The sequence below is a fragment of the Eutrigla gurnardus genome (genome assembly GCF_963514095.1).
Source record: "Eutrigla gurnardus genome assembly, chromosome: 5".
Taxonomy (NCBI): domain Eukaryota; kingdom Metazoa; phylum Chordata; class Actinopteri; order Perciformes; family Triglidae; genus Eutrigla; species Eutrigla gurnardus.
In genome coordinates this window covers 14,813,086-14,838,116 of record NC_139919.1, presented here as the reverse complement: position 1 = coordinate 14,838,116, position 25,031 = coordinate 14,813,086, and the positions used below count along the sequence as shown (strand labels likewise).

At 39.9% G+C, this 25,031-nt stretch overlaps 1 protein-coding gene across 3 annotated transcripts in view; it reads right to left on the bottom strand.

Moving 5' to 3' along the window:
• lingo2 (leucine rich repeat and Ig domain containing 2) overlaps nt 1-25,031 on the bottom strand; it is a 205,948-nt gene that overhangs the window by 4,053 nt on the left and 176,864 nt on the right. Inside the window, exon 1 of one of the 3 annotated variants that reach the window (XM_084009991.1) lies at nt 21,333-21,341. The exons of the other annotated variants lie outside the window; for them this stretch is intronic. The gene's annotated coding sequence lies outside the window, so the exon portion shown is untranslated. Of the gene's footprint in view, nt 1-21,332; nt 21,342-25,031 lie in introns of those variants that run through there. 3 annotated transcript variants of the gene reach the window in all.

Genomic DNA, 25,031 nt, shown 5'->3' with positions numbered 1-25,031 from the left:
CAAAAAGATTCTGATTGATCCTCTCCTTTTAAGGGATTTTGTTAGATCTGTACATAGATAAATGAGATAATGAGAAATTGATATATGCAAATTTAATTTAATACAATTATTTCACATGTCAGGCATTTGTCAAGTATTTGCTATTCTGGTTATTCATCCATAGGCCTACTCATATAGGTATCATATTAGCACCTGCTCATATATATCACCTAAGAAAAGATGAGCAGATATATGATTCGAAAAGCAATGCTTGCCACAAATGTGAGAGGTTGCCAAATTGCAAACTATCTCTGCCTCATTTGGTGTGTCATGGGCTGTGCTAAATTTAAATCAGGAGAAGAAGAATCAGAACTTCTCCCCAGGCTTTAAATGTGCTAACAGATGATGGTACAAAGATAATATGATGGCATACCCATCTAAAGAGAAACATTATGTTAAAATAAGAAATCAGTTCACATGGCCAAAATAAGGAAAATCTGAAGCTCAGAATCGCAAAAATCAAGTGCTACAATGAGACATACAGTATTCATGTACCTGTGCATGTCATTGACCTGTATTTAATGTTTTTTTTTCCTTTATGAAATATAATATTTGAGTGTGTCATGTGTCAACATTCACTCATTCACACACATTCATACACTGATGGCAGGGGCTGCCATACAAGGAGCCATCTGGCCATCAGGATCTAAACTAATACACATTGATGCACACTCACACACTGATGGCACAGCCTTCGGGAGCAATTCGGGGCTCAGTATCTTGTCCAAGGACACTTGGACATGCAGTCTGGAGGAGCCGGGGAACAAACCCCCAATCTTCCGATTAGAGGACAACCCGCTCTACCCCTGAGAAACATTTATTTTTACAGTCAATACTTGAAATGATGAAGGCACTTGCAAATGACAAGGTAATACCAAATGTAAACTAATAGCAATATAGCTATAAAGCTGTATTGCTGTGGTTAGTGGGCACCATATGGCTCGCTCCCCATTACTGCTGACTTGGCCTGTTTAAGTCTTCAACAGCTTTCGAATGCAGTTTATTTGTAATGCAGTGCTAAATCCTTACTCCCTGCACTAAAAGCTGTACCTTTCCATACAAGCCTCAACATTGATGCTAACATGCTAATTATCCTGAGCTTGTCTTCACAGAACACTTCCATTATTGCTTCAGTATTGTTGTCTTTCATTTTCTGAACCAAATCCTCACACGGTACCTGGTTTTATTAAACATTTTGTTGATTGTGTTTTCTATTTAGACAGTATAGTCTCTATACAGCCGTTTGTGAAAATTGAGACATGCTCATATTCAGTGTAGTCAGGCATTGAAAAACAACACCGATCCTAGTTTTCAGTTAGATAGTCAATAATTTAATTTGTTTAATGCAGCGTTCACTCAAATGTTTCTAGATAAACATGGTGCACACAAGCCTTCTCTCTCTCTCTCTCTCTCTCTCTCTCTCACACTCACACACACACACACACACACACACACACACACACACACACACACACACACACACAGTATATAGTGCCTCAGGAAGTGGCCCGGAGGAGTCTCTGAAGAGATTTTCCTGTGTCCCTCTGCAGATTTTTATCACATAATAACTGCCTTAAGCAGACACGTACACACTGCACATGAATTGCAGCACCCTATGATTCAATGGATCACTAAGAGGGTGTCTAATCAGTGTAATGATCGGGTGTCTTTGTAACAGTGTGTAATCAGAGTCAGAGTGAGCCTGTGAGGTGACCCCCTCACCTGGGCACTGCTGAATGAGAGAACCATAATGGCAGAGCACCAGCTGAAGTGTCCCACGCAGAAGCAAACGCTGTACAGAATTAGGCAGCTGCCCTGGGGCAACCTCTGCTGATAAAATCCAAACTATCGGCTACGGTTGATTTCTTTGTGTGTGTGTGTGTGTGTGTGTGTGTGTGTGTAGCATCTCACTGCTGGATGATTATTTGTAATTGTTCCCATAATGTCCCTGATCATTTGACTGTGGAACACGTGTAATGAATGTATCTTATGTGTTTTTCTTAGTCGCTTTGGTACATTTCACGAATCATCCTCGACATTTTCAAAACAGTAAGTGCATTTCCCAAAACAATTTGTACAAATAGTAAAACGCCATAGATTAAGAGCAAAAGCCAATCTCTTGCTCAAAATCCTTAGTTCATCTCGCAAATGTAAATATGTGTGTCAACGACCATGTCATTGTCATCAGAATGACAAGTCCTTCTGTCATTGTGTACGGATAAGACAGTCAAATTGCTTAGTCATGTTGTCAATATAACAGTCTACCCCGGAGGGTGTTCTGATGTAAACTATGGCTAAAGTTCTGATGACAATTATTTTAAAATGTAAGTTACAACTTCGTGTACGTGGGAGACTGATTGCAAGAGACTGGACAAGATTCACATTTATGCTTTTACTGTTTGTACTGTAATTTGTTGACAGACCAGGTCATTGTGACACAGAAAGGAAAAGACTGCATAGCACAAAGAAAAAAACAAAAGTAGAAATGTGAACATAAGACACTCTCCTTAGGGAAAACTGCACATGCAGTGCTATAGGAATTACTGTGCAGTCTTCCTACACCTCCTGACGTTCCTGTCTGTTGGGCCACAAATTCTCATCCACATCACAATGAATATCTTCTCTTGCGATGCAGCGTGGAAAGAATGTCACGCTGCATCCATGGGAGCCAGAAGGGTCATCTGTGAATGGGGCTGACGATCATATACTTTCCATCGTCAAAAACTCCTCAAGCATATATATATATATATTTGCCAGTTGATGGTTCATGAGATGCACCTTTGAGCTATTTCAGACAACTGCGATCTAATGCTTCACACATTTCCCTTTGTTAGAGAAAGTCAAGATTCACCTGGGAGTAATTACCAATCCAGGACAGATTTAGAAATAAAGTCTAATGCAAATGTAAAGAAATATACTTGAAATATTATTACAACCTGTTCAACCATGTTGCATGTAAAGACTATTCAACAGAGACTCATTAAGTGACACTATTGACACTGTTGAGTTTGAACAAGTAGTTTTGAGAATTTCAATTCTGATCTGAGAAATGTACCAAAGCGACTGAGAAAAACTGTATTTTTGCACTGATTCAACGTTTGCTGCGTGTGCCCTTCAACAAGAAAGAAAAAATACAGGATGGTAGAATAGGTGACCGAAAGTATTCAATAGTTATAGAATACATTTTTCTATAGCACAAACACTTGATTTCACCATTGGCATTTTGGCCTTGAAGGGAAAAAAGAAATAGCAGTATTTCTGTAAACATCTTTGATTCATTTGGATAACTTCCACAGCGTAGTCAATTTGTAGCATCAGCTATCAGTGTGAGAGTGTGGCGGCAGAAAGAATATATTCTGCAGCCTAGAACAACATTTTGATCTGATGTTCACCAATCAATTAGAAAAAGCGAGACAACCAGTATTGCGGAAAAAAAGAGATCTCAGTCGATCATAATATAAAGTATCCACAAAACAAAAGAAAAAATATATATTTCACACAAGTCAGTTGAAGCTAGAGTGGGTTATATAATTTAGAAACATTATTTTAAGCGTTGTTGAGATTCTTTTTGCATACCGACGGCGGTAAATCATATGCTCTGACAAAAAAAAAAAAAAAAGAGCAAAAAGAAAAACCTCTGGTATATGTGGCTGTCATAAACCTGTCTACCTGCCTACCTGAGAACACTCTGTTCTGCACACATTGCACATCACTTCCACGAGCTGCTGCGAGCACCAACAATAGCCATGTTTGTTGATTGGGTTCATTATTATAAGTTTATGTCAGTGGTGCAAATTTAGACCCTCACTCCCTGCTGCACAAACGGATTTGGATTCACATCAGCATGAAAATGGCTATTTATTTACGGGATGCATCAGTACCAATATGAGTACCTTGCAATACCATTACAGTAATTATAGTAAACTATAGAAAATATAAATAAATTACAAGAAAAAAAACTATGCAGTTCAATTAATAAGTTCTCATTTTCATTGATAATTTTGTGATATATATGCAGCAATGATTGCTGGGTAATATGTATGCTCATATTGTCAAGTCTCTATTTGCCCATGTGACGCAATGATACGATGAGGACGTCTGTGTGTGTGTTTCATATTGGCTAGGGTGCTCTAGGGGCCATCATTATATCGTACACTGGGGCCCATCGTAACGACCTCACACCACTGATTTAAGTTCACAGTGATCATTTTGGGGGAGTGACTCGAGGGAGTCCAGAAGGAAGGGGCTTGCAGACTTGGCAACTTTCTTGCGTGATTCAGCAATTTTTCGGAGCTTGTGATAGTAGCTCCTTTCTTTGAAAAATAATTAGTGACACTAGGCTTGTTTTTTTGGTTGGATCATTTTGAAAATCTTGCTAGTTTCTTCCATGTTTCCTACCCAAGCTTTAATAATAACTCTACAGTGAACTTGGTCAGAAATAGCTCCTGGAATATCAAAATACTGACCTTCGGGTAATTTTTTCCCATCAACTTTCCCCAACATTTCCATTTTAGCTCAATATTCTGGAAACTTCCAGTAACAGTCCTGTGGTGGCAGAAATCCTGCAATGCACTGTGAGATAAGGCTGCACAGTGAAGGTGTTTCTATAATGTGGCCCCTGACCCACATTATTGCAGGGTTGGATCCTGAGACGGGGAGGATAACAGCTAATGGTGGCTGACTCAGCATAAATCAGTGAACAGCCATTCTGCAGGGGTGCTGTGGTTTGCCTGGGCAATGCCATCATCCCAAGCATATGTACACAAGTGGCCTGATATGAATCCCCAACTTACATAATACTCCAGACCATTAAATTAGGATTTGCTCCTCAGCTACAACAAATATATGAGAACATATTTGTCTTGGCTCATTTTTAATACGCATACAGCTTTCTATTCCCATCGCAAACTAATTTCCATATGAACCGCCGAAAACATGAAGGGCTTTTCCATCTCATGATGCCGCTCTTTACTGTTTAACACAGCCCGGGGCTGACTAGTAAGAGGATGAGAAGGGATGGCGTCTGTCTTTTGTGGCGAAACACAGCCCTGCATGCACTGTTAGATATGATTCCCCTCACAAACAAAAGAAATGGCTCACATTGTTTCATCTTGAACCTCTCTCTTATACATGTTCACGCTAATTGTAGGTGTATTTTCAATATCTTTTGTCAGACTATTGCCTTGACCTCTGCACTCTTGACTTTGTGAGTGAACACTACAAGAAGATTTATCAGAGAGATCTGCAGAGGTGAGAGTGCAGCTACTGTATACAGGAGATCGCAATCGCTGCCCAGGCAGGCGACTGATATTTTCCCCAGTGTCATTGCTGAATTTCTGTTTTTTTTCCCTCTCGCACAACCTCACTATGACTCCTTCATTTTGCTTACATTTTTGACTTTACCAACCCTATTATATAGTTTTGATTTTATTATTATTAAAAATGTGCCTTTCTTACGTTACTTTACTTGGATGTTTGAGCTTCACTGTGCAGAATGATGATGTATCGAGAGAATTAAGTGCTTAAGAATTTCTACAATGGAAGCAGGTGTTATTAAGATGAGTATTTATACCAAGTAGAATCTGACAAACAAGTGAACGTGAAATTTAAAAGTTGACTCGGTAACATTTCCATTTAAAAGGCTGGTAAATGACTGTGGTCATGGCTCATTAACCTTTAAAAACTATGGGTGTGCAATAACACAGCTAAGAAAACAATACAGTAAATATCAAAATGGTTTGAATAGCAATGATTTGTTAACTTGTAAATGCCCTTAAAATACCCAAGTTCCATTTAAAAACATTACAACAAACAAACACTAGAAACAAAGCAGTCCACAAATCTCATGCAGAAAAGTCCTGCACTCCAGACACAAAACCTGTTTACAGTATACGGTCATTTCAAGAGAGCCTGGGGTATTCAATGATTCTCTTTTATGAGAAAAATCAACAATAAAGGGCAAAGATTGAGGTTCACGCCCAGCTGCAATCTTTTGCGTACACAGTATACAAGCATTCATGCACACAGAACAGCAATGCAAATGAACAAATGGGTGATTTTAGTCATGCTAAATAATACAGCCGAGGTCCTACAGGATGCGTAAGCTCCTCTGAGTTGCAGCTGCCAGAAACTCCACAGAAACATGATAATTTTAATTGGAGCAAATTGAATCAAGCAATCATGGGTCAGTTTGCTCATCAGCGTCTCTCCCCCTGCCAGGCAGAGTGGACACCCACTATCTATGTTTGATTTCAAATTATTTACCAACTAATTATGCCAAAAGCTCCAATACGGAGTGAATATAATTCTGCAAAATGGTTAATTAAATCACTCAAATGTAGACCTGACTGTACAGGAGGTCTGCTTGTCAGACTGCAGAAAAATCTTGGCAACGGAAGGTTTAACGTCTGACTCAATATGTTCTGATGCAAACTCACTGAGTGTCTTGAAACCACAGTTCAACTTTGTATGACTTATTGGTACTCTTTAACTACTTTTTAAAGAACTCATGTGCTTTAAATGTATTTGAGTGTGGGCTGTAGGGGCGTGAAACCTGTTTGTCCGTTAACGGATTACATAAAATGTCAGTTCAAGTGAAAACACGAAAATCAAAGTAGGATATAATGAAGATTTTCTGCTGTAGCATTGACACCGTTTGTCACTGGTTGATTTTGTAACCACTGCATTCTGTTTACACTTAGGTTCTTAAGCCGTAATCCTGGCAAACTGTTGGTTGTAAACATTCTGCTTTGGCTTTCATCTGAGGGGTAAGTTTGCACGCCCTGAACACTCACAAGGCATTTCTTATTTTGCCCAAGTAGTTTGAGGATTTAGATGACAACTTGGCCTCTGTGCAATCAACCAATAAAAAGCCACTTGTGAAATTGGCCTGCCTCTATCTCCTCTGGAAAGGTTTTCAGACTGTGTTTGATGTGGCCCCCAGGCACTGATCATTGCACATAATACGATTCCTCTTCACACAGAAAATGCCTCCCTGTGTTTATGGTGGATGGTGGACAGTTGCTTTCTTTACCCAGCAATTATCAACACCCCTTAAAAAGCATCAAATTTTGATATTTTGACTTGGAAGAGGAGTCTGGAGGAAGAGTCACTTCTAAAAGCAGGAAGAGGAGGGAAATTAACTTTCAGAGCTCGGGCAAAGGGGGGCGGGTGGGGGGGGATAAAGCAATAATGAAAGCAACATTATGTGTAATCATGCAGAGAGAGAATGTGCTACATGGGTGCAGCAGTTTTACAGCAAGCTCTTTTGTACATTAGCATCTGACATGGCCGCCCTCCGCTCAATGGGTCCAACTCATCGTAGTGTAATTGCTTATAATGAGGAACGAATAATAAAGGCGACTCTTTCAGGAAGTGTCAAAAAGGAAGATTAAAAAACCCTCTACATAAACACAGTACTCCTAAAATGCAGACAACTGCAAGGGTAGTGTACGCACCATACAGCATATAATGACTGTTACCCCTGCTGAGCAATTACCGTTTTACGGTCAAGAGATGGTTAATTCTTGCTTCATGAAAACAGGAGAGGGCATACAAAAGCAGTGTTTGATGTCTTAATTTCCCAGATAACTAAAAAATAACGTACATCCTCATAAGGGTCAGTGTAAGGGAAACTTATTAAATCATCATTTTATTTTAATGAGGCTTATATCTTATAACGATGCTACCCTGAAGGAATGATGTTATTAACTTGCAGGTTAGTTCGCAGTCAGAGAGTGCAATCAACCCGCTTTTTCAAAAGAGCATCGGCGAGTAATCAAATGGGATCATAATCAGAGGGAAGGGTCTACGACGTTCTCTGCCGTATCCATTATTGAGAGGCTCTTTGTAAAGGGCAGCAAGGCTTTGAGGTGAGCCTGCCAATATGCAAAATGACACTGTACTTCTTTAATAAACCACTGCCAATCTGACTTCTCATGGAACAGAATGCCTCCCCAGGATGTGACCTGGATACGATTACACAACTCAGCCGCCCCCATCATTTTTTCCAAACACAAATAATTCAGAGGGAAATACAGCAGTGCTTCTTATGGTAGAAGAATAAGAAACAAAAAGGAACAAACAAAAGTGTTCTCCATAATTGTTGCAATTTCACAGCTGTTTTCGTAATCTGGATTCAGTGTGGCAAACTGAATAATTTATTAACACACACACACACACACACACACTGCAAGAGGAACATGATCATAGTCACATGATCAAGGGTTTTGGGACCTAGAGCCCTTAACAGTGAGATCAACAGCCTCTGGGCATTAATAGGCTTCTGTGCACAAATTGCCCTTCTGCTTGGCTAAGAGAGCAAAGTCAAAGCTCAATTAATCTTTATTAATTAGAGATAAACTTGGTAGAATGAGTCAGTTGCTCAGTTTCGTGTCTGATAACCCTTGGTTATTGAAGAAGTCAGAAGGGCTGAGTCAGATAGCCAGATCTCTATACATCCCACACAAAAAGCCTCTCAGAGTTAAGTAGAGTGTGAATCTTCTGTTTAATAGCTATTAATATTCTAAACTTTGGAGACAAGAAACAGCGTGTAAACCCCCCCCCCAAAAAAACTTGGTAATTATATGTATGAGGATAAAAATACAAGTGACAATATGGACGGAATTAATGAAGTCTGGGAAACAGTGTGTTGTCATTTCATTAAATTTAAAGAGGGACAAGTGATATATTTTTTTTAACCAATTTGTCAGTTAATTAGAGAGTAATGTGTTGCGTATTAACAGTTTTATCGTGGTGTGTTTTTCTATATTAAAACGACACCCACTCTTACTCTTACACTCTGCATGGAGTTGGACGTTGGGCATAAGGCCACCGTTAGCTGAGTGCTGCCCAATATGATTGTGATATGTTTAAAGAAATACAAACAAGCCGGAGCATTATCCCCCCCTCCCCAATACCAGAATGCTAATGAGTGCAGCCAGACCTTACTTCAGCAGTGTGGAGATAGGTCCAGCTCTGTGAGACTACTCCCATTAGACTCATACAATATAAACATTAATGCACCTTTATATTGAGAGAGAGGTGATGTTATTGTGCTTTATAGTACCGCTTAAGGAGGTCAGACTGCTCTCCAGTGAATAGTCTTTGTTCTCTCACTGTGACCGGGACATTCAGGACGGATACTTAATCTCACATTAACAAGGGAGAATAGTCCAAATAGGTTGAGCGAATGGCCCAAACGATATATTACAAATGGGTTTTTTCTAGAAGATGCGGAACATTGGACCGCTTCTTATCTGATAAAAGACCAGCAACTCATCTGTATTGCCTTTTAACTCATCCCCTGTTAGGTATTTTACATTTTTTTGTTTTGATGTTTTCACAACTGCTTGAAATTATTAGGTGTTTGATTTGTTAGAACGGAGAAACATTTGAACATGACTGATAAACGAGCCAGGCTGCAGATGTATCATTATTGGCTAATCTATGTCAATAAGCACTAGAGAGATGGAAGAGTTCATATCAACTGATACATCGGTTATTAGATGTTTTAAGTATCACTGTTATAAAAAAGTTCTACCATCACCTGTGTGCTGAAGTAAAATTCAATGTTACACAAAACAATTCAAATCATACACAATCACCTGTAATATACCTTGAATCCTTTCACCTCTACCATCTCATAGACATGCAGCTGATAAACTCTGTTATCTCTGTTGTTTTAAATACCCAGAACATATTAATATTCCACCTCAGTACGGACAGCAAAATCCCAACACTCATTAATCATGGTACAACCAGCGGTATTGTTAGGTGATGAAAAGATCTTTCACCATCTGCACCCTGACCGCCGCTCAGACTGATAATGTCTACTACACATGTCACATATATTCTGTTACACCAACACTAAATATCACATGTAGCGCACTAGGCTACTCTATCTGCAAAAAAAAAAAAAAAAAATCAATATTTGCACCAGAGACCAGTCATATGAGCATCATGTGGGCATTTATATGGATGAGTGCTAGTGTATTATTGATTAGTTATAATAACAATCCATCAATGATTGGGACTTAAGTACAATAATGCTGTGACAACGTACAACGAACCCACGGTGTGATTCAGGTTTGACATTTTTCATTTCACATTTCAGGCAATGCTACAGTGATAAGTCAGTGATGCCTGGAGGGATTTTCTTTCCCCCCCACCTGCTGCCTCCACAGAGAGATTAGCCCACAACAGCACCCCTGCATTTGCTCCTGGGTACAACCAGCAGTGTGTGTACACTCATGCCAACAAAGAGGCTTGAACCTGGGCGCTGCGGGTGCTGAAGAAGTGCTTCTTAAATCAAGGCAGACTGCTGTCGGTTACAGGTAGGAAAGGATAAGAGCCAGCCAGAAAATGGAGGACGTTGAAGCTCCTTTGGTCTCATTTCCTTAATCTTCTCTTTTCTTTAATGACTTCATCATAAACTTGCATAACCAGCAAGTCTGCCTCAATTTTAGTCACTGATCTCTTATAGTTTCACTGACCTAGACTGTATTTTTTTATTAATTCTTACGTCTAAAGAGCATTTTTAAAAGGGTAAGCAGAACCTCAAGTGAATTTCTTCCATTTCTGCCTTTGAACCGATAAAGTGTGTGTGGACTGATTAAAATGCATCTGCAGCAGCCGTTAACACATTGTGTGGGCTCCTGAGAGCCCTCGAGGCCCCCCCCCCTTCCAAAACCCCTCCACGTCTGGACAGCCTACATCACGTCTGAGTGGTGCTATGACTCAACCTAGGGAAGAGTTAAAGGTGGTTGGCGAACCCCTTTGCCCTTCCACCCACACACGTCATTGTGGCCTATATTCACATCTAAACATTTCCGTAAAAAATAAATATACCTTATACAGCCTAAGACAAAAAAGTGCTGCACGGTGAAAAAAAACAAACAAGGCAACCATATCAACAATCAGCCATAATAAAGGAAGACGTGTCCTGCTGACTGCATACAAGCCTGTGGCAAAAATCCAGAAAACAACAAACAGTGTTACTGCAGCATAATGAAAGCATCATGTTTCATATTGCCAAAAGTGCATCAGCTTCTAAGTTCTGTGCTGTGAGGATGCTTTTCACTATTACAACAAGACAAACCCCCCAAAAACACATCTTATAGTCACGTGGATCAAAAGGGACTCCATACTAATTTAGAGCGTTATACTGTAACATTCTGCACAAGCTTTAATAATGTATTATCCAATGCTGTCATTTGTGCATTAAGCATCATTCTGCAAACAACGTCGTCAGCGCACCCATTAGATACCACCAGGCATAAAAGTATCTCATGCCTAAAATAACAGACAACACACACATTACAGAAATGATTCATGATGATGTTCACTAAAAAGGAAAACATGCAACATACCCATGCATCGCCGTGATGTCCCAACAGTGTTTCAGTAAATCTTGTACAAATATCTGCAAAACATCTCTCCATCTTCCTCTAAATCAAAATGGATTCACAACTTCTTGATCTGAATCGCATTCTCTCGTGCAATTATTTGCTGTGCGCACGTCGCTCGTTCCTCAGAGTCTCCCTCTTTGTCTTCCCCTCTCTCCCTCCTCTTTGCTTTTCTCTCTCCTCACCCAATCAAGAGATCTGACCTCTGACCTCGCAGCTCAATGCCATTAAACTCCTTTCAATTCTGCAGCTTGTAGCGCCTCGGAAAAGACAATGTAGTCCTTAATATTAGTCCTTGATATCTGCTTGCATTTATCGCTCCCTTATACTCTCATCTTCAGAAAAAAAGATATACTGAGGTTTTGATAGACACAAGTATGACTATTTCACATCCCACTGGAATTTCAAAACAGTGACATGGGAAAGGTATTGGTGTAATGCCTGACCCCAATGGATCTATTTTATGTTCACACTCTCGGTCCAAATCACATTCTCAAACAAAAAACAAAAATGTTATCAGCAGAGTCTCAAGTGATTATACAGTGTTGGCATGGAGAATCCATGCATGTCAATTTTTAACCACCAAACCTGATTTCAGTAAAGTTTCCTCATATGTTTGCGCCAAATATATTGAGATTCTTTCTCTCTTTATTATGGTTTTATTATAAAAGTGATTTTTTTCTGCCGAGTGAGATTGTTGTGTAATGCTAATTCAGAAAGATCTGTAAAGTTTCCATTGTTTCATCGATGTGATGCTCTGTGATATTAATGATTACATTTCCAGCTGTACAGTTTACAGAAGTAGGTAGATAAAAGAAGACTAATGCAGACGGTCAGATGATGATTTGCACAAGCAGATAGGAAGCTGTGCTTCCACAGAAAATGAAATGAAAAAAAAAACTGGTCACACACTCGGTTGATCACGGTTCTGATCACTGTAGCTTAGTCACAGGTATAGCAGATGCACTATAAGCAACAGTGTTATTGTGAATGCTATCGCTGCACGTTGCACCACATTGTATCGCGGTTAATGAACTCTCGCGGGACAAATCAAAGCAGGCATTTGAGCGATTTGACTGTTTTTATAGCTTGCTGTTATCAACCATTCAATATGGGCCTCCCTTGGGATTATAGTCAATGCAAGGATTACAAAGCTTTATTGGATATTGATCAGGTCACGTGATTCAGTTGTCTTAGAACAACAGGAACAAAATAAAATAAAAACATACAGCAGGTGGTGAAAGATAATGTCCAAGAAGACCATCCTGCTGCTTCTTGCCTGGATTGCCAGAGTCAATATTGCATTTATGGTGCTTCATGCTGTTTCGCGTTCATTTCAAACGCTGCGTGATGTTTTCTAAAACTCACATCATGTTTAGAATATCACGGAAATTATTTGCCATCACATTTACCCTCTTGAACCATTCTGAGCAGCTATAAAGAAGCCTAAATAGCAGACAAGTGCCTAAGCTATAAATGGTGGAACATATTGCTGGTTGGCAATTCTTATTTCAGAAATAATGACGGTACTTACAGTGTCTGTGCAGGTATTATTCATAATAACATAGATATTCAGAGCTGGTATGATGAGCATACTTTTGTAGAGTGCCCTTTCCATATTTAAAACTTGACCTTCAATAGCATGATGATTTTTTTTGCTATTGACCTGCATATACAGTACCTTACGTTTTGTGTCTTCCACTATGACATTGTGTGATGTATGTTTTAAAACACCCCCAAAGATGTGCATAGGAACCACACACAAACATCCAATTGTAGTTGAGCTATAGTTGTGGCATGGGACATAATAAATGATTCACATAGGCTACGTTCACACCGCAGTTACAAGTGACCTGAATCGGATTTTTTCGCTCATATGTGACCCATATCTGATTTGCTTTTGACAATGTGAACAGCACAAGTCGCATTGAATCTGACATTTTCTAATCAGATTCAGGCCACATTTAAATGTGGTACTGAATCGGATACGTATCGGATTTTTTTGAATGCGACCGCAGTCTGAACAGCCAGGTCGCATTTAATGCGACTTTGACGTCATTCTGACCCGCGCTGCACTGTTTTGTAAATGAATGACAAATTAAGGTTGATTGAAAAGCGGGCGGGAGCCAAAACAAACATGGAGGACAGCAGCGAAGCAGGCGGCCAGTGTCACCACAAATTTGCCGGCTGCCGCCACACACTGTTTTTAGCATGAAGCCATACAGTCCCACGTTACCGGTTGCCGTTGCCATGTTCGCTTCCGTAAACACCGCTGTGGCGTGATGTCATCAATGATCGACTGCGCATGCGGGTCACTTCAGGAGCGTGAGCTGTTCACACAGCAATCCGTAGACAGGCCGCATTTAAAGAGGTAATGTGAACAGCCAAACAAAAAATCGGATTTGAGCCATAAATCGGAATTGTGCATTAAGACCTGCGGTGTGAACGTAGCCTTAGTAACTGGGGGGGATTAGCTCAGGAGGTAGAGCGGGTTGGCTGGCCAGTTCGATCCCCGGCTCCTCCTAGCTGAGTGCCTGGTGTCCCTGAGCAAGACACCTCACCCTAATTGCTCCTGACGAGCTGACTGTCACCCTACATGGTTGACTCCGCCGTCGGTGTGTGAATGTGTGCGTGAATGGATGCGTGAATGGGTGCGTGAATAGGTGAATGTCAGTCATTCCTGTAAAGCACTTTGGATAAAAGCGCTATATAAATGAGGACCATTTACCATTTAACTGGCAAAGCTCATCTGTATCATTATTCACGAGATGCTACAATGCTGTTTTTTTTCTTTTGATTCATATGTAAATGCTTCTGTAAAAGCTACATTTAAGAAGTGACATACATTCTGTCATCTAAGTATTAATGTCACATATAAAGCCATTCGAGTGCTCCCCACAGTACAGTTATGATTGACGATACGCATTTCCCCCCGCTGCTGATGTGTCACGTATTACCTTCAACAAACAAGCAACACTTGAGTGACAAAACCTTCTAGTCGTATGATCACTTATCCTACCATGATAAATTCACATTTCATGCTTTGAATAATTCACGAGGGGTCTTGGGTGGTCTCCCAGTAACTTTCACACACCTCTCATTTAGAATGATGTGGGGAAGACAAGTGGTGGGAGTAAAATGAAAAGAAAACAGCAACAACAACAAAAAAACAGGGCTCTTTTAATTTGAATACTGATCCGTCAGAGCTGCTTGTCAAAGGTAATAGCCACAGGTTGCGTGCAACCAAACGAGTGAGAGCAGGGTTGTGTGTGCACTGCCAGTGGGCACTCAGGTAATGTCACTGCTTAAACAATGTTGACTTGTGAAAACGTTACAAAACGGTGTCGCTCAAATTTAATCAAAATAAACACATTCAAGTTAAATTAAATTCCTTTCTCCATAACAGATTGCCTCCAGTACAAACACTGGAATACGATTAGGAGACACAGTTCAAGCAACTTTGGAAATATTGAAATTGGAGAAGTTTGTAAAAGTGCAATACCGTAAGAAAAAAAAAATCAGCTCAAATAGTCGAAGCTCAAGTTTCATACAAATGGCCTTTCTCCAAGGCTGTCATAGCTATGGTTAACTGAATCACATTTCCTGCTCAGTTGGCTCCCTTGGGTGTTGGGTGAATGAGACAGGGGAAATCCCTCAGTAGGCTACTAATCACTGACAACAGTCCCTTTTTATGATTCTAGCAGGGAAAATGACTGCAGTTTCATTTTCAAGTTTTTCTTAAAGATGAAATCTAAGATAATTGTTTTTATGCAAAAAAAGTTTAGTAACTGCAAGTCAGCTGTAAAAACTGATTGTATTAAGATGTCACTGATTGTAATAAAAACTAACGATCCGAGTGGGACTATAATTATGTTCAAATTTTAAGCACAGCTGGTGCTCTTTAGATAACCATACCGTACTTAAATGCAACCAAAACAAATAGGACTAACTAATTTTCTTAACCCAAACTCCCCTTGTAAACCTTGAAAACAGTTACTCCCAGTTAATGAAAATCCCATGTTTCCAACTGCACAGTGACCCTTCCAGTTACAACACAAATAAACAAATGTAACAAAGTGGGTCATAAAGCATCTCCATGTGATCACAGTCGAAACATATCTGGCAATAATAAAGGATATTACAGAGTTTTTTTTTTTGGGACAATCATTTTTGAGGCAGGTTGTGTTTATATGACAATCTAATATGCAGAGCAGCGGGAGAACTCGCTATCTTACATATTTGATTTGTTTGGTGTTTGAAACAGAATGACAAAGCACGCTTCTTTCTGGCAACTGAATTCATGATGCACCAACATTTATTCTATTCAAAGATGTAGAAGGCCAAGCCAATTCAACAATGAAAATGAAATGAAATGCACTTACTCTGTTATTCAAGCTGGATTTAAAGTTAAATATCATGAAACCCATTTTGAGATCAGTGGTGGCAGCTTGATTTGAAGTTTCGCAAGAATGGTAGGAGGGGAGCTCTTTTGCCTGTTGTCGCTGCAACATTTTTAAATCTAGCAGAATCTGATAAGATTTCAACCTAACTACTTACAAGAGTCCATTCAATCAATTGTGAGCATTATCAAATGTCAGCATCACTGTAAGCACAGTTGTATTCATTTTCAGGGATAAGGGTTGACATTTTGCTGCCAGTGGGACACTGGCCCGGACCAGGACCAGCCTCAAAAGTCAGCGTTTTATTTTCATCGCATTGGATGATAGATTAAAGAGACAAACCTACTGGGGGACTTTTTGTTTTTCCACATTAAATATGTATATTGTCCGAGTTTTTTTCTGAACTTTTGCGCACGTAAAGCATGTCTTAATAAAAATAATATGTTTTTAATTCTCAGATATATGAAAATCCAGTGAGAGTTGTGCTATACCAACAAATAATTCCTCAAATACTTTTTTGTTGTTTTTGCCAAAACCAACAAAGCTAGGAATCAACATTTTCCATGAATGAACCATTTCAAGATGGACGCAACATGAGTGAGACGGTCTGAGTCATGGTGTGCTTGCTTTTTCATCTTAAAACTGTGGCTTAGCATTGTTTCCTGATCATATTATGTTACTTTTAACAAACTAGTAACTTGATAAGGTGTGTGATCACAAATCTCTAAGGCATTCAAATCGCTAAGGACTGATCTAACAGTGGATCAAATCCAAATGAAATCTTTGTATGACACCATCCATCAAGTTAAACAGGATTTGATTACTTACTTTGACGCGAAAGTTGACCCGATTTTTTGCACTTTGAGGGGTATTGAGATATCCCTATCCACTTTGGGAAATCATGTGTCGCTATTGGAACAATGTGTCGGATTAAATGAGGACAATCTGAAAGATCTCTCTACCCCGGTCATACAACTTGAAAAACATAACAAATACCTGATGGATAAGGTCAAGGATCTGGAAAATCGGAGCAATTCTGCAAATCTCCGCTTTGACAGTAGACATTCTTGGATTTATGATCGGGCTGATCCTTCAACTTCAGAGGCCTGAATTATGAAGCGAGGTCAACATACCCAGGGTACCTGTCAGTTATCCAGTTTAAGTAACCCTAACAATGGCAATCAGAGATAAGCGGTCACATGATGGTGGTTATCAACTCGGTAAGTCAACCCAGGGTTTCCCTTTCAAGCTATGAGCGCGTGCACATAAAAGAGGCGGGGTTTGCAGCATTTCACCAATCGCAGACATGGATCAGTCTACGGGCAGGTAATGGTACCGATCCAGAGCGAAATATTTCACGTACGAGGAGCAAACCATAATCTTACAGAAATACGGATTGTATTGTTGTAATGTTTTTGTCCTGTGTCTCGAGGACCCCCTTGAAAAAGAGATGATGCATCTCAAGGGGTTATCCTCTAAACAATACATTTCAAATCTAACAGGAGAGGAGTAAAGATGATTGGCCGACTACTTTTTGCTAAGGAAACGGATTTGGAGAGGTACAGAAAATGCTTTGTGGATTTTTCTTTTGCCTTCTCACAACCACTTCTGCACATTAAAAGTTTGTTGCCACCTGGAGACCTGGGGGCGGGTTTCATCAAGGTCTGTTTGCTGAAGATAAGCACCAAATGAAACTCCACAGCAGACAGAACCTTTTGCAAAGAAATCATTAACATGGCCATTTCTCATGGCACTTCACCAATTTCTCCTCTCGTTTTCAGGATCCTGAACACTGACAGTGTCTACTTAACTTAATGACTTTCTTGACTGCTTCCAGGTAAGTGATTGGGAAGTGTAATCTCTTAAGAGGGCTGAAAGGTAACGCTTAGAGGAGGGAACGGCTAATAATGTTTTATTATGAAAACAGATTAAATTAATCTTCGGATTAATCAGTTGCTCTATGGACTGCCTTTCGAAAATCTTATTACACTCTGACAACACTGCAGCGTACGGCAAACTGCTGTCCACACTGCAACCCTTAAACCGCTGCCGTTTATTATGCATTCTACAGTAATTCATGTTTATTTTTTATACACTGTGGATCAGACATGTTTTGAAAGCATTTTTGTCAAATCCTGAGATGCTTTAGAAACTGAAGGACATGGTTTTCGAGGTAAACTACTGCCAAGGGAGGACATGGTGCCTGAGTTCTGAGCTTATCTGCCAAGGCAGCTGTTTTATAAAGGCAGCCACACATTCAAGCCTCTGTCGGGCCACCCCTTACTACATCTCACAGTCCATCTCCTGCCGTCTGCCCACAATATCAGTGTTCACCATGCACTGAGTCTCTATTTACACACATTAAAAGATTCCCACCTATTCTGAAGTAATAGAGACGCACAGACAGATGTCCACTGGAGTTATTCTGCTAACTTCTTACATACTGGCCAAGTCTGCGTTGCCATCAACTTCGGTCATTGACCATTAAACAAACTCAGCATGTCTCCAAACAGATCAGGAATGATCACCGACCAAACATGGCGATGGATTCGGCCTTTCTTTGTGCTGCGGTTTAAAAAATGCTTTTGATGCGAGATGTCAGAACAGAGACCATGCCAGCAGATGTAATACGAAAGGAAAGATTGTTCCCTATGACTAACTAGTACAGCCAGAACTTGGTCACCTTTTGTTTTGAACCTAGACTGCATCACAGCCAAATTAACTACAGTTGAAAGTCACAATTGCAATCAGGGAGCACCATTAAAGTGATCAATATTAAAATAACTCAAGAAAACTGGCCAGAATTGGGGCAGTGAGGAAAAAAATGGGCTGCGCTTCAAAAATTTGGTGACATTGGTTTAGAATGGAATAGCTGTGGATTATCATACTAGGTGACATCTACAGTATATAACCCAGATTGCACCCCTTATATATCCTCCATACCCACATCGTACAGTATTAGGAATGCAAAAATGGCTTGGCTGCTGTTTTGTTTCATTACTGACCCAATTCCAACTGTTTTCATGAAGGTTTCAGTGTGAGTGGACTTTTCTGCCAAAAACAGCACTACACAGCACTACTTGTTCCAAGGTGCCCCTTAGGGTTCCTTCTAAGGACGCTGTGTCATGATGGGGGGTGGGGGCTAATTATAGTCCAGATGGTCTGAATAGGTAGGACTTCCAACTATTAATTACTGAATGTCCATGTGCTACACATGGCCAGTTTCCCTGCAAAAGGGGAGCCACGCTGTACCAAATTCAATGTGCACATGGTTTACTGATTTTGCACCAATGTTTTAGGGACTTCACTGTTTGAGTTAAGAAAACTTGCCTTCGGGGTAAACTTTTAGGGACTTTGTGGTCATTTAGACTCGGAGGGGGGTTTCTGTGGATTTCTGACACCTGATCAGCAACAACAAGGTGGTTCACAAGGTAACAGAAAAGAGAGCTCTGTTTTTTCCCAAAAAACTCAGGAAGTTCAGATAGAGTTGGATAACTTACTTTCCAAGCAATATGAAGTGTGTGGGTTTGTCTTGGCCATTGGCCACCATTTTTTTTCATGTGACAATTAATTTGATATATATCATGTATGACAAAGCCCATGGGCCCCATTATGGGATCTAGGATATCCAAAGGGTCTTGTGAAGACACTTCAAACCTATCTTCTTTCGACAGATACAGTGCACTCCGTTCTGCTTTAATAAGAGAAAAAGAGCTGCCTGTGCCTTCCCATACAGAAGTCTATTTTTACTAGTTGATAGCATGCTTCATGTTGGAGGACGGGGGTGCACTTTTTTAAAGAGAGAGAGGAGAAAGGGAGGGGGGGGGCATTATGGAAATAAGTTGCAATTAAAGCGGAGAGCGTCAAAACAGCACAACAAGGCCCAATCATGGAACTTGATCAGAGAGTCAGCAAAATCATGGATTCAATGTGTTTACCATATATCGTATCAATATTGTGTTCATTTGGAAATGCCATAGCGGTAGAAAAATCTCATATAATCCCAAGACACTCAATGTCCCCAAATTGTGTCGTACCAATTGCACTATGAACTAGTATTGAAATGACTTGAATGTCTTATTAATCATAATCGCTTTACAAAAAAATCCAGTTTTCTACATATATCAGCAATCAAAATATCAGGTTGACAAGGGTAACCTTTTATTGAAGTTGCATGTGATATATATAAAGGATTCATCTTGATAAAAAGAAAACAGAAGTTGTCAATGTGACTTCAGAAGTGGAAAGTGATACCTAGTTACATAGTCAACTAAAGGCTAAGGCTTTTACCCATTTGTGCGTATGAAAGCAAAATTAAAGAGTCCTCATATCTAATGCATTAAAGCTTGCTCACACCCCATGGCCTTCCCTTTTGTGTTTCCACAGTGATGCTGTGATAATTCACTTCCTCTGTAAGAGTTCTTTTTTTGCTCAGTCACTCAAACAAAAGTCTTGACTTGACTCATCAAATTCTCAAGGTGCAGCCAAAAGCAATTACAGAGCCTCTGGTTGGAAGAGCTATAGCCAAGGCCTTTTTCTTACTGGGTCCCTAATAATGTCCGCCTTACAAACAAGATGAATCATGCTCTTCTTTTCCTTAAGCCTCAGCACTTTAGAGAAACCCCTCAGACGAGCATTGCCTGCTCATTACACGGACACCTCACTGTTGAAAGCAATAATGGCTCAGATTTCCACACCGTTTTAGCAGGAGGAAGAGTAAGCCTAAAGCACGTCTCCCTTGGAAGTAGCATGAATAAGATGTCCCAACAAGGCGCTCTGTCTTTCTCTGAGCGCTCATATGTTTTTTTTTGAAAGACACATAGCTCCTATCTGAGTCTGGATCTCTCTTTCTCATTTCCTCTCATTGTGCGTGGGAGTGAAATGGTAATAGGTGCAATTCTGACAAATGATAATAACACAACAATTGCACTTTACAAGGTATGTGTTCATGTTATAATTGGGGGATTCATCAGAGAAGAGGCATTCATCACTCACTGTACCATTCTCCCCCTGCTGCAGCATCATATTACTCATCTGTTTTTGTGGAGCAGATGAGTAATACCATAATAGGCTGGGTAGGATACACAAAAGTTGTTGTAAGACGGACGCGGCTCAGTAAGGTGACTCAGAAACACGCAGGATGTTCTGATTTTCCACAAAGGACATCATGCTGCCCTAAATGATGTGTCTGCAAAGCTTGGTGGCGCTGCTGCTGATTTTATGGGATGACATGGATTTACTACCATCTGTGTAAGAGTCAAACATAATAATTTGTCTGAAGGCAGACACAATGCCAGCGTGGCAGGCGTAAAGCCATTCCAGGCAGCAAGGGGAGATATCCAAAATCCCTCTTTAAGTATTACAGATTATGAAAGCTATACTGCACATTTTGATATGTTATATAACACACAGGAAGCAGGAATTATACAACCTCAAAGCACCTAAATTAATTAATCAATCAATTTGGAATTACGGAAAGTTTTCTTACCACAGTGATTCAGAGAGTAGCTGACTTCTATGCCAAGAGAAAATCAGACAGCCACATCATCCTGTGTGTTTGCCTCCATCTCAGAAGAAAAATAAATCTGTCCGATGTATCACAGCTGCAGGAAACTACGGCTGGACATGCATCATGCACCGAGAGCAAAAGATATTCTGTTATTTTTGGATTTCTATTCATTTCAAGGTAAAACAAGGTGATATTTGACTATGTGATACGAGCAGGACGCAAGCAAATAAGGTTCAATAGGTGCAACGGGAGGCTGCTAGCTAGTTACCTAGTCTGGTTAATTAACCCCCAGGGGATTAGAGAGAGCACAGGCTGCAATCTGGATAGGTCTACTGGGCTCAATCAAGACCACAAACTGAACATTGTATATGGCATAAAACTGTTGTAGTAAACACATTCTCATCCCCCAGCCCAACTCTGGGGAGCGCTTAATCAAACCGCAACGCACACATGATGGTGCCTCCACACAGAACGGAGAGCAGAAGAACGGAGAGAAAACAGTGTGATCTCCTCGGCCCTCGGCCTTTTATCTGAACTCCTCTGTGACATTTTAGCTCTGTTGCTCTCTGTGGAGACCGTTTTGGCAAATGATGGGAAGATATCACAGTATGTTGTTGGGAATGATGTTTTGCCTTTAATTATACTTGCCACCCTGTATGGTTTTGTTTCTCTCACAGGGCAGTGAGTTAGCATCGTGCCAGTAGAGTCATTGCATTGATCTATGTTATGTCATTCAAAAGAGAATGTGATCATTAGCAATCTGCTGTAGTGTAACTGTTCTCCGATTCAGTCTAATGTCACAGGCATCATGAGAGTAATGTGTCCAAAGCATTATTCTTCTCACGTGATGAGCGTGGATGCCAATGTTGCTTTTTTAAGTTCAGTTTAAATGACAGTTACATGAATGGATGATTAACTTTGTTATTGTATGACCTCCGGGCAATTCAAACCTAGTTAAAAGTCTATAAATACATTGAAATTCCAAGAAGAAAATAAACAACTTGCTTTCACTTCAAATTTGATTTTTTTTTCTTCATTCTTTTACTACACCTTTTGGGAAATTGTTTATCCAACATATTAGACTGATAAACAAACAATGAATAATGTGTTTTCATTAAAAGACACGTTGATGACGTCTTGCTTCTATATCTGCTTCGATCAGTGAAAATACCAGGAGAGACAGCTTATTTTTGGTGAGGAAAAGCAGGCAGTTGGAGGTATATAGCAAAAGCTCCAATCATATCACCAGGGATGGACATTTATCATCCGTCCAGGCCTTCTTGTAAATCACCACAAGGTCTTGCTCCCAAATTACCCGTGACACAGCCAGAAAATAAATAATTAAAAGCCCGTTTTCTGATGCGAGCTTCCTGAATGATAAATGATGAGACTTTGATGGCGAGCAGGAGGAGCAGAGTTCTCAAGTCCTTCAGTACGTGGGGGAGGGAGGTCAAGGAGAGGCCGGTGGGTCGCACATGGGTTCCAGTATTCAAGCTGACCATGAGGAGAAATTATCTCCACATAACAGGGAGCTAATACAGTTCAACATTTCGTCATACTGCAATATGTTGCCAATTGAAAGCCTGAAACAGGTCCTAGGATTAAGGTAACCATGGTAACACATTTAAAACATCTTAAAATTGTGTATTCTGGACTCAACAAGTGCAAGTGATTATCCTAGTCCTGAATATTTGTTGCATTTCCAAAGTTACGTCATTATGCATCCGACCTTAAATTGAAGATAAAATGAATTTCTTGTCAAAAATAAAACGGCATTTGTATCCTCTCCTCCATGAACATGTAGGCTTTGGAAACTAATTTCCCTCCCAGGCCAATATAGGCTATCTATGTATCTATTTATGCACTGCAGCATAATCCTAATATTACATAACTTTATCTGAAAGCATCAGCAGACAGTTTATCAGACCATTCCATGTTTCATATGTGACAGTTCTCATTGTGAAAACTATCAGATATCAGATTAGTCATCTCTTATTTTGAGGGCAGCTATGTCTGGTTTTTATCTCTCAAGCGCTGCCCCAGAAATTACCTGTCTATCTGACATCTATGAGAAAAAAAGGAGCAGCAGAACTATCTAAAGTTGAGAATGGTGTTTAGATTCTTTGGGAGTACACAGACCTGCTAAATGTGCCCTTTTAGATTTTAGAGCCACAAAGTGACTAGTGATGGGCATGCAGAGGTGTTTTGGGATTTTTTTGGATTTTCTTGGTATATGAAATCCTAATATTCATCGTGTGTTGATGCTTAAAAAAACAATAATCACACCCACAGTGTGTATAGTAAATTAACCTGTGTGATTTTGTGTGTATGTAGAATAATATATGTTATTAATAAACAACAATCAATATTAATGTCATCCATGTTAACTGACTGACCACTTGACAAACACCTTGCATTAAAATACCACATATTATACACGAAACAAATAGTCAAATAATTCAACGTGTGAATAACACAGTTAAAAGAAACACGTGGAGAATAATAAAATCCTGCTTTGTAGTACAGACCTCTGAGGTGCTGTAGGATATAGTCAGCAGCTTTACTTAATTCCACCATGGAGAATCATCAGCTAATGTTAGAATCATCTAAAAACAGATCTGTCATATCTTATAAAGCCAGGCGAAATTGAAAAGTCAAATACAGAAAAATACAAATGCGTCATTCAGTGATGGATAATTGTAGCCACACCAATAATTAAACTGTATATAATTCATATAGTATATCACCATGCAAAGGTCCAAGTCATGTCTGCAGCCAGACAAAACTGATGAAAACATTTGGGACAAAGCAAAAGGATCGCCCTTTTATAACAGAGGAGTTTGGTCCATTGGAAAAGACTGAGTGCAATATCCAAGTTGTCTTAAATAACGTTGCTTATATTCTGTGCAGGTACTTGGAAGAATCCAGAACATTCGAAGAATTTGAGACTCAGAAACAATATTCTCCCTCGGTGGGAAAAGCTTACAAAGAATGGACGATCATGGAATAATAAAACCCCCCATTAAAACAAACGCTAATGAAATCCGCACTAGGTTTAGCAGCTCCCAAAAGCAAAGTGAGGCGAGACTGCAATGCAGATTTTACAAACCCCAGATGCTGTTGAGGAAAATCATATCTTCATCTCCAACATGAGCAACATTGACAGACTAATATCAGATGTCAATATTGCCTTGATATACAGCGTTGGCATACGCACGCACAAATGCTGGGATATGAGAGTTTAAGCTCAGTTTAGCCCCCTCCTATTCTCACTTTATTGTGGCTTAGTTATTACGTCTCACAGACTTGGGTTCAAGCTGACATTCCCCGGTGGATGTTTTCCCACAAGCTCAAGTTCAACCTGCCTTTATTCCTCTTTGTGAAAAACCTACCCCCTTATAAGATGAAACTACAGAAACACCTCTCCTTTTCAACAACCCACTGTTCTTTAAGATGGCAGCCACTGTTCTAGCCCGGATTTTTATTTTTTTTTACAATGTACATTGGATCACACCGCGCCTCATCCTGAGAGCGGCTCCTTGTTCCTGCTTTAGGCCCGACCACCGAGTCTTTCATGACTGACCTCTTTGTTTTATGTAACCTCTGGCTTCGTTAAATGTGCTGCATCTGCTAGAGCTGAAAAGTGTAATTGTAATATCAGGAATCCCAGACTTTTTA